The sequence below is a fragment of the Cibotium barometz genome, chromosome 56 (genome assembly GCF_041138505.1).
Source record: "Cibotium barometz isolate CiBa-2024 chromosome 56, ASM4113850v1, whole genome shotgun sequence".
NCBI lineage: Eukaryota > Viridiplantae > Streptophyta > Polypodiopsida > Cyatheales > Cibotiaceae > Cibotium > Cibotium barometz.
The window spans coordinates 6,730,695-6,740,784 of record NC_141101.1 but is presented as its reverse complement, the minus strand read 5'-3'; the positions used below and the strand labels follow the sequence as shown (position 1 = coordinate 6,740,784).

Sequence of the window (10,090 nt, the reverse complement as noted above, 5' to 3'; positions counted from 1 at the left end):
CACATAATCTACTAAACGTTAGGATTTGAATGTTAACTGAGAGAGATGTGAATTGTAAAAGAGAAACATGTGTGTGTGTGTGTGAGAGAGAGAGAGAGAGAGAGTCATGGTCTCATGACCCACTTTAAGTAAAAGAGAAACATGTGTGTGTGTGAGAGAGAGAGAGAGAGAGAGTCATGGTCTCATGACCCACTTTAAGTAAAATCTCCTATGATTGGAGATCTTGAAGGCAGGTAGCTAGTTACCTTGAGAATCTCTTCTCTTCTTCCCCTTCTCTCCTTTTTTTTTTTGATGTGCAAGTTCGGCATCACTAGGGTAGACTCAAATCTGCAACCTCGACTACCAGAGTGAGCAAGACGGAGCCTTTTCTCCCTTAGGATGGATTGGTTATGAGCGTTCATGCAAGCGTCCCCTTGGGCCTTAGGCTTGTTGAATGCTAAAAGGGGTAGCTGCAAAAGTCAAAACTGTAGGAGGCTGCCAAGTTCCAATCATGCCACCTCACCTCGTGAACTCCTGTCAACGCGGCAATTTGCGATATCTCTTTGACTCCGCTAGTGGGCGGTTGGCAGGTTTCAGGAAGAGCCCGTTGCAGGTAGCTTATCAGCTTCTCCTCCTCCTCCCTGCTGCTGCTAGTTCCAATGGCCCCCCCTTTTTTCTTCATCCTAGCTATGGCGATGGCCATGTTCTTTTCTGCCCATCTTCAAGCGTTTCCAATCTGTCTCAACAACGGTGACTCTCTCTCTCTCTCTCTCTCTCTCTCTCTCTGCGCGCGCTCTCGTGTGTGTGTGTCTCTCTCTCTCTCTCTCTCAATGTGGGTTTAAGGCCTCATATAAAAACCTGGCACCCATAGCAAAGCAAGTTGCTGTGGTATAACAGTGCCCATTTGCATGTTCATCCTCCTGCTCCAAAAGCCTTATGTTTTCTTCCCTTGACCATTATCCTAGCGGTAAGACAGTCCTCGCCTTCCCCCACAGTCACAGGCTCGAATCGCAGGAGCAGCAATTTCAGTAATGATGTTCTGATACGCTACACTATGCTTGGGTTTGCTTTCTCTGCAGAGGCGCCTCTCCCTTTGAAGACCTCTCTGGTGTTCTGCTCTTCCTTTGTGCAAAACGATTCCAGTTGCTGTAATGCAAGCATGGACCAGCAACTCAAGAGCAGGTTCCTGTCCTTCAATGTCTCCGACAATCAGTGTGCTAGCTATTTGAAGCAGATACTATGTGCTGTAAGTGCCTGATCTCTTTATTATGTCTGTGTGTTTTTAGAACCCTTCCTTTTGATTTTCTGAAGCTACTTCTGGTCTCTCAGCAGTTTTCAAAAGTTTCAAAATGGGAATACTCGTTTGCATCCTTTACATGCAGAGATAGGAGGACCTCTACCCGGGAAAAGAAGAGAGAGAGAGAGAGTTTTCTTGAGCCATGGTGGAAAAAATCATTCTTCACATGGCCCATGCAATATCATTTGGAGTTTGTTGTACAAAAGCTCACTACATGTTACATGCTACATGCACACGCATGGAAGCCTCTTTTGACATCAAAATCATGCACACGATTTACAAGATCATTTGTTTGTGCAGCAATGTGATCCATATGCAGGAGATCTCTTTCAAGTCCAGCTCCAGCAGGAGCGCTCAGCTCCGGTTTTGTGCAACTCCACCTCAGCAGCAAATGACACATCAGCATCCAACATGACTACGAATGCTTATTGCGAGAGTGTATGGGATACATGCAAGAGTGTGTCTATCAAGAACTCCCCTTTTGCAACCTCATTGCAAGGAGGCACTGGAACTTCACAATCTGCTCAAAATGCCACTAAGCTGACAGATCTCTGGCAGTCACAGTCTGACTTCTGCACAGCTCTGGGTGGCCCCCCTGGCTCGGGAGAGTTTTGTTACAGTGGAGAAAAATTTGTGCCTTTCAACACAACTACACCACTAGCAAATCTTGAGGGTATCTGCTTTGAAAAAGTAGGAGATGGAGTCTATCTGAACATGATTCCACATCCAGATGGATCGAACCGTGTCTTCGTGGCAAGCCAGAGTGGAAAAATTTGGCTGGCAACACTCCCAGCAGAAGGTTCAGGGAAACCTATGAGTGTAAATGACTCCTCACCTTTTCTAGACATTAGTGATAAGGTTATAGGCTCTGGGGAATATGGTCTTCTGGGTGTGGCATTTCATCCAAATTTCACGGATAATGGCCGGTTTTTTGTTTCCTACAACTGCGACAAGAGCTTGTGGCCTGATTGTGCTGGTCGATGTGCCTGCAATGCAGAGACCGGATGCACACTTTCAGAACTGGGGCCAGAAGCTGGATCAATACCATGCCAGATCTCGAGTGTGATCGCAGAATATTCTGCTAACATGTCGTCATCCTCTCCCCTCAAGGTTTCTACAACCATATACATCAACATAGAAAAGATTTTGTGGTTTTTTTATTTGATGCTATAGAAGTTGGGTGTTTTGCTAGCATGGAAGGTCATTTTGGTCATTTTGTGCAGGGCGTTGCTGCAAACCCAAAAGAAGTGAGGCGGATTTTCACCATGGGGCTCCCTTACTCGACTCACCATGCAGGACAGATTTTGTTTGGGCCATCTGATAATTATTTGTATTTTATGATGGGAGATGGTGGAAGCACTGGTGACCCTTTTAACTTTGCTCAGAACAAAATGTCACTACTTGGCAAGATTCTACGATTCGACATTGATGCTATACCCAGTAAGCACCCACAGAGAGAGAGAGAGAGAGAGAGAGAGAGAGAGAGAGAGTAGTAATTTGGTACACTTAGTCAAGATGGCTAGTGGTCCTTTTGAATCTCAACAATATGCCAGCATGTGCATAGATGTGGCCATGTTGGTAAAGGTTGATGCTTTATTTTATAGGTGCTAGCGAAATTCTGAGTTCACAACTTTGGGGGAACTACTCAATACCTGTTGATAATCCCTTTGTCCAAGAGAACAATTCGCAGCCAGAAATTTGGGCTTATGGATTGAGAAATCCATGGCGTTGCAGCTTTGATAAGATCAACCCATAATACTTCTATTGTGCCGATGTTGGCCAGGTTAGCATTGTCTTCTATTATGTTGATGTCTACTATACATAGCTTTATACTATGGGAAAATATGGTGATGGATAGTTTGTGACTGAGGGGGTGCATGTACATTCACTTGATGAGATTTATTGTATGGTTCATGATTTCTGAAAGGTTGTTTGTAGACAGGGGTTCTCATCCTTTTTAACGAAAAGGTTATGGAGCATGCATTTGAATCCTTTTGGTTCTCCGTCGAACCTCGTCTTCTCTTCTTTGTTGTTCCATTTGAAAGAAGAGGGAGATGTATTGGGGATTGTTGGAGGTGGAGGTCGTGTTGCTGGTACCTCCAAAAGTTGGATGCGCTCCATAAGAAGCTGGTTCTGAGCTCTGAGTAGAGCTATGGTATCTGCGGTTGGTGGAAGAGCAAGGTCTCCTTTGGGGGAGACGTCTTCCAGCTGATGTGTACTCTTCTTTGTAGACATGATGCTGAAGTCGGTGGTCGTACCGGAACGCAATCTGACCATCCAAGGATGCCCTCACGCTAGGATGCGGTGTGTGTGGACAAGCTGAATTTGATACCAATGTAACATGTAGCGGAAGTATTCGTAATTAAGGATCGTGTCACACAAGTCTCACACCGCCTTCAGTATCCTGAGTTTCGCGAGTTTAGCAATCCACTTTTATGACTTCAAACTTTAAGAGATTTAGAGCGAGAGAGAATCTGTACACCATATGGGGTCCCGAATTACCCATTGAAGGGCTCTCTATCTTGTTACGAGAATAGTATTTGCTTTATTACTTTGAAGAGAAATGACTTGGGATTGACGATAAGCCAAATACAAGATCTTGGAAGACCAACAGTCGGGCTGAACTGTACACGGCTGTAGAAGCACCAATGATGACCGATCTCAAGCCTATGCACTCTTCCCAATGGATGTAGGAAGGCTGGAAATCTGAGGCTGAGAGGAAGGGGCTGATTGGGACTGTTCTAGACTGTGTGTATATTCTGAAAATGAATGAATGAATGCGTTTTACCTTCACTGATAGGGTTGTAGCAAAACGATGATATGTGTGTATGCTGAAAACTGTTGTGTGCGCTGAAAATGCAAGGTACTGAAGTGCATACTACGGGCTGAATGCTGTAGATTCTGCGTTTTGATGATGGATGACAGAATGCTTCATGCGTTGATGCTCCTTGTGCTGTGGACTGAAAATGCTGAGGGCTGATGTGATCTAGGGCTGGATGATCAATTGTTTACGCTCCTTGTGCTGAAGGCTCCAATGTTTGATGGCTGATTTATGAGATAAATGAATGATGCAATGCTGAACCATTTATATGGGCTTTTGATGCTGGTCGGCTGGCTAGAGAGCTGGCCGACTGCATCATGTCTTGCATAAATGGATAATGTTGATAATAATATGGTAACAATGGCAGTTAAATGCTATAAAATGTGGGAAAAATACTGGAATAATGTTGAATAATATTCTGATGCTGAAGGGTACTAATACTATACAATGTTGCATTGATGATGACGAGCCATCTTGTCACCATGCACTACAGTGTAGAGTGCATGTGACACATACTTCTGTTGAGAAATGAAGATACAATCATCTTTCTACCAAACCTCCAGCCCAAGAAAATAATGTAGAAGGCCAAGATCGATCATCTCAAATGTATCTGAAAGCTTGGACTGAACCTGTGTGACCAACCCAGTACCCGAGCCAGAAAGAATGAGGTCATCAACATACAAAACAATGACACAAATATCTCCATCAGAAAGAAACACATAGAGACTGTTGTCAGCATATGCCCTCTCAAAGCCAAGAGATAACAAGAAGGCATCAATCTTCTGATACTAGGCACAGGGTGCCTGTTTGAGACCATAAAGAGCCTTCTGCAGAAGATAAACATGGGTGTCCTGTCCGTGAATCACAAAACCAGGAGGTTGCTCAGAAAAGCAGATTTGACATCCATTTGGAACACGGGCCATCTGAAGTGTGCAGCTAGAACTAAAACAATCCTGATGGTGGTATACCTGGCTGTAGGAGCAAATGTCTCATCAAAGTCTTCACTTGCCTTCTAAGCATATCCTCGAGCAACAAGGCGGGCTTTGTACTTGTCCAAAGTACCATCTGCATGAAACTTGACTTTGAAAATCCATTGGACTCTCAAGGTCATCGATCTCCTGGAGAGAACTCATGAGAGCATAATTCACTGTGTGATGAGATGTGGAAGCCCAAGATGAACGGCGAGGTCCAAGGGCGGTGGTAGAGATCTAGCCACAGCTTCATCCCAGAAAGCAGGAGGGAGACCTGCATGATGCAACAAAGTACGAGCCATCTCTTTGACGGTCCGGTTCTTTCATTCCACAACTCCATTCTGCTGAGGAGTGTAGTGTAAGGAATTGTAGTCTGTCGGTGAATGCCCTTCGAAGCAAGGAAGTCATCAAATGGTATAAACTCGCCACCATTATCACTTCGGAGGAATGAAACTCTATCCCCAAACTGATTTTCCACCATCATGATCCAAGTCCTGAAACTGGTAAAAGCATCTGACTTGTGAGCCAAAAAACATACCCAAACTTTGCGAGTGAAATCATCCACAAGAAGAAGAAAATATCAAGCCCCGCCAAGAGACTCAACCTCCATGTATAAGCTCCAGTCTCGGGTTGCTCGATGAGTGGCCTCCTCTGGAAATGCATCTTGATGATGCTTGCCCATCATGTGGGATGAACAGATGTGTGAGAGAGACCTGGGCTGAGGTAGTCTGCTGACAACTTGCTTAGAATGGAACTTCTGTAAGGTAGTAATGGGTACATGACCGAAGCGAGAATGCCACAGAGAAGTATTTGCCTCAGAAACCAAAGCCATCAAGGGGGAGAAAAGCTGATGAATATGGGAATCAGTGTGAGGGATCTGGGAAGAAAAAATGGTGATCTTGTAGAGACCCCCATCATGGACTCCATTGGCAACAACCGAGAGAGTCTTCCTGTCAATTACTTTGATGATCTCATCATCAAAGTACACACCAAGTCCCTTGTGAGAAGCTTTGTATACTGAAAATAGATTTTTGAAAATCCATGGTACATCATGTAAGGTTGGCATTGGAACCCAAAGAAACCTTACCAACATCGGTGATAGGAAGCGAAGTGTTGTTGTCGATACGAAGAACTGAAGAAGAGAGAATCTGGTAGTACTCCAAGATATGGGCCTGATTGGTCATGTGGGCAGAAGCACCTCTATTACCAACCCATTCCACTGCTTCAGGTGCGTCACTAACCTCTTCTCTGGAGAAGTCATATCTGTGATCACGAGAAATGAATCCTGTGAAGAAGTGGATGAATATGTGACTGCCATGTATGTAACTTTGGCAAATCCCGCCCAATGCCCAAGGCAAGGAACACAAGACATGGAAGAACTCCTAGGAGGTTTGTTGGTGGTGTTCCTTACAAAGCCCAAGGGGATGGCAATCCTGTGAGTCGGGTGCCACTTGGGGCACCCAGGAAAGGCTTTCAGGCAACGGTTCCAGGGGAGGTTGATCCTCCAAGGGGTGGAGTGAGAGTGCCAGACTCATTTCTCATGAGAGAAAACCAAAGACAGTGTTCAGGGACAGGGCAGGAATGGAATGGGGACTGGATGGAACAGATGAATATCATCTTCAGAGTTCAGTGAGAAGGTTGCCAGTGTAGGAAGGATGACAGAGGGACTCCGGGAATAGTAGGGGATAATGACAGTCATCCAAGAAACTGATTGGAATCCTGTCATCATCAAGTTTAGTTGAGGGGGATGTCATGTGCAAGACATGCACTGGACTGATGTCAAGGCTAATCTTGAGGAGAGCAACCAGACAAAAACAGATCAGAACCAGATAAGAGCAGATTTTGGAGCATGAGTTGCTAGATTTGGCAAGTGATGGACTGGTGATGGATGAGGAACTCCTGCTGGCTGCAAGTAGACCCGTCGGCAGCAGCCCGACTTGGATTTGTTTGTCCAGAAGCTGGCCGACTGCTGGTCAGCCAGTTCACTAGGTCCTCCAAGGCCTATAAAAAGGCACAATTGCTCATCGTTCTCTTCATTCAGTCCTGACTTTTGGCTGAGTCATAGAACTAGGATTAGACTAGGTTTTATACCTTTTCAAGGAGGCAGCCTATGGCTGCAAGACAGATGTACCTTTTTGTACCATATTATATACTGAATTCTCAGCTCTCTCTATCTTCTCTCTCTTCTGCTTGCGTTTTTGCATCAGCATGTTCCAGATGGTGTTTAGGGCTGAAAGAAGGCTCCCAGAGCTTCCGCGTGTAACATGAACAAATACACACCAATCATGCCTGTATGGTAAAGCTCAAACACTTTATTGCTAGCTACTCCCCACCCCTAGCAAACAGTTCAGGTATTTCTCCTTTCTTGAAAATATCCAATCTCCCATCTCAGGAGCACATAGCTGAAGAAACGTACCATGTGTTGCAATCTGTTAGGTAGTAAAGAAAGCTTTGTTCTTCTCATCTCTTGCAGTGCAACCTGTGCATCAATCTTGTCTTTGTGTGAGTAGGAGCCAGGAGCCACACATGTTTCCAGGGATTAAATTGCAGTTGCCATTTCTCTGTTGCACCTTCACCTTAAGAGGCAATTGCTGGAGGTGAGAGTACTCATCATGTACCATGAAAGCTTTCTACCGGTCCCATCAGATTTTTTCTCAAGAAAAAAAGGTACTGAAGGAGAAGACCAAAGCCTCTCCTCATCCTCCTCTGTAGTTGACGACCATAGCTTCATAGGAGCCCTGGATCAGGAATAGCACAACAAATTGAGGTTCTAGAACTCATTGTGAAGGCACACGGCATGGGAGAGTAATGTTTCACTAGAGACCCTATCCAATGTTCTCCATCTGAGGCTTCAGCTTTGAGAGGGAAGGCACAATCAAGGTTTGTGGGGCAAGCATATACTGAACAATTAGGCACACCTTGATGGATCAAAGACATATTTGGCTGCTTCAGCAATTTCACTGGGAGCTACCATCAAAATGAGCAGACCATCAGAAGAGTAGAGGAAGCGAGGCAGGATAGACAGATATGGTGGGTGACCCCTGTGTCTTGTGCACGTGCACGTCACTGCTGGGCTGTCTCACCATAGCCAAGTCAGAGTGTCTAGGCTTTGGATGCAGGTCCAGGCTCTGTGATAATGAGCTTCATAGCTAGCTATTTCTGAAGCAAAGATCTGTATTTTTAAAACAAGGGGAAATTTGAAGTGCAAGCGCACTTCGAAACACACATGCTTAATGCCATATGTATATCATTTACAAGATGCCTCAACACAATGCTGCAAACCTGCGACCTCTCAGAAATTAAATGCCCTTACGAACTGAGCTAGCACTTCTAACTTTGATGGTTGTTGCAGGAAAAGTTTGAGGAGGTAGATTTGATCACAAGGGGCGGAAACTACGGATGGCGAGTCTATGAGGGGTCCATACCTTATACCCCTCCTAGATCACCAGGAGGCAATACAAGTGCCGACTCTATACAGCCCATATTTCCTATACTTGAGTATAGTCACATCTCCGTAAATCCTGCAGAGGGTACTGCTTCTATCACTGGAGGTTTCGTCTCGAGATCAACACAGGATGCATGCCTCTATGGCAGGTTGGTACAGCCATATGTTTAAGATGTTGGAATTTTAGTTGATGTGGTGTTCCATTGTTGCATTTAATACGTCCATGGTGCTTATGAGAAATGATTCCATGCAGGTATGTGTATGCAGATCTGTATGGGGGTGCAATGTGGGCAGCAGCAGAGACACCAGCGGGCAGCGGCCATTACACGACTGCAAGGGTGAATTTCACATGCTCAACAGACTCTCCAATGGACTGCAAGAAATCACCGAGCAACTCTGAGCCCAATTTTCTCTATTTGTTCTCGTATGGCGAGGACAATGGGAACAACCTGTATGTGCTGAGTGCAATGGGGGTGTACAAGGTGGGTAACCCCAAGGGCTGTGGGTTCATTTGTAATGCCATGCTCCCTGCCAATGCCCTCACACCCCCACTTACTCCAGCATCCACCCCATCTCCTTCCCCTGCCCCTGCCCCTTCCACCATCCCCAGCCCATCTCCCGAAAACAACTCAGGGCATGCCATCCTCCCCTTCTGGGCCCTCCACTTTGTAGCTTTTTCTTTACTTGCCTTGTCCATGCTGGCTCTTTAAGACACCAACAAAGTTTTCATTGCAAATTTTTTTCCATTGCATTTGCATCATCCCCTCCATAATTGTATCCTTTAATATTTGCTTGAAAAGCAGCACAAATAGATATTCAAAAAACTTTGGAAGTAGAAATCACACGTGCGCACCTGCACACACACAATCACGAGCAATAAGAATATAATATGCAAATAAATATATAAACACATTCTTAAATAGCTAGAAATGATTTCCATGAATATATCAAATACTTACAAATATTCTAAACACGTGTCTTTAAAAATGTTATTATATATTATGCTAAATCGTAAAAGATTAACATCTGATCTTACCAACAAAAAATATATGTACAAAATTAAAGTATATATTATATATTTTGTACAGTTTCTCTTAATACTCAACGAGTTGAGTCTCTTATCAGAGCTCGGCAAATGAAGAATCATCCAGCCCCTTTCTGTTTTCGGTTGGTCACTTGAGTTAAATTTTGACCTGCTGAATTTCCTATTTCGGTTAAATTCCCTAGATGAAGGTTTGCCTAATAGCCTCTTAGGGCTGTTGCCCCTGTTTTACAGGAGAAGCTAAAAGCACTCAACTTGTGGGATTTGTCTCCCTCAAACCTCATCCTCATAGATGCCTTCTTCTTGATCCCAAGTATGAACTCTTCTCCAGAAATTGTTATTCAGTTACGCTCTGAAGAAGCCTGTCTTCAAAAAGTGGTTTTTACAGAAACCTACCCGATGCCCCAAGTCTAACAACCCTCACACCTCTCCTACTCCCACTCCTCCCTCAGTAATTCCTGGCCAGAATCCCCTCCTTACCAAAGGATATCCTGTCAGGGGAAAAGATCTTCATGATGCTTCCATTAGAGAAAAT

General features: G+C 44.6%; 1 pseudogene across 1 annotated transcript; it reads left to right on the top strand.

Moving 5' to 3' along the window:
• Nucleotides 1-379: 379 nt before the first annotated feature.
• On the top strand, nt 380-9,249 carry LOC147606846 (HIPL1 protein-like; annotated as a pseudogene). The gene is made up of 7 exons (XR_015264849.1): nt 380-729; nt 1,059-1,225; nt 1,577-2,386; nt 2,500-2,716; nt 2,881-3,059; nt 8,421-8,662; nt 8,767-9,249. The product of XR_015264849.1 is annotated as an HIPL1 protein-like (transcript).
• Nucleotides 9,250-10,090: the final 841 nt, after the last annotated feature.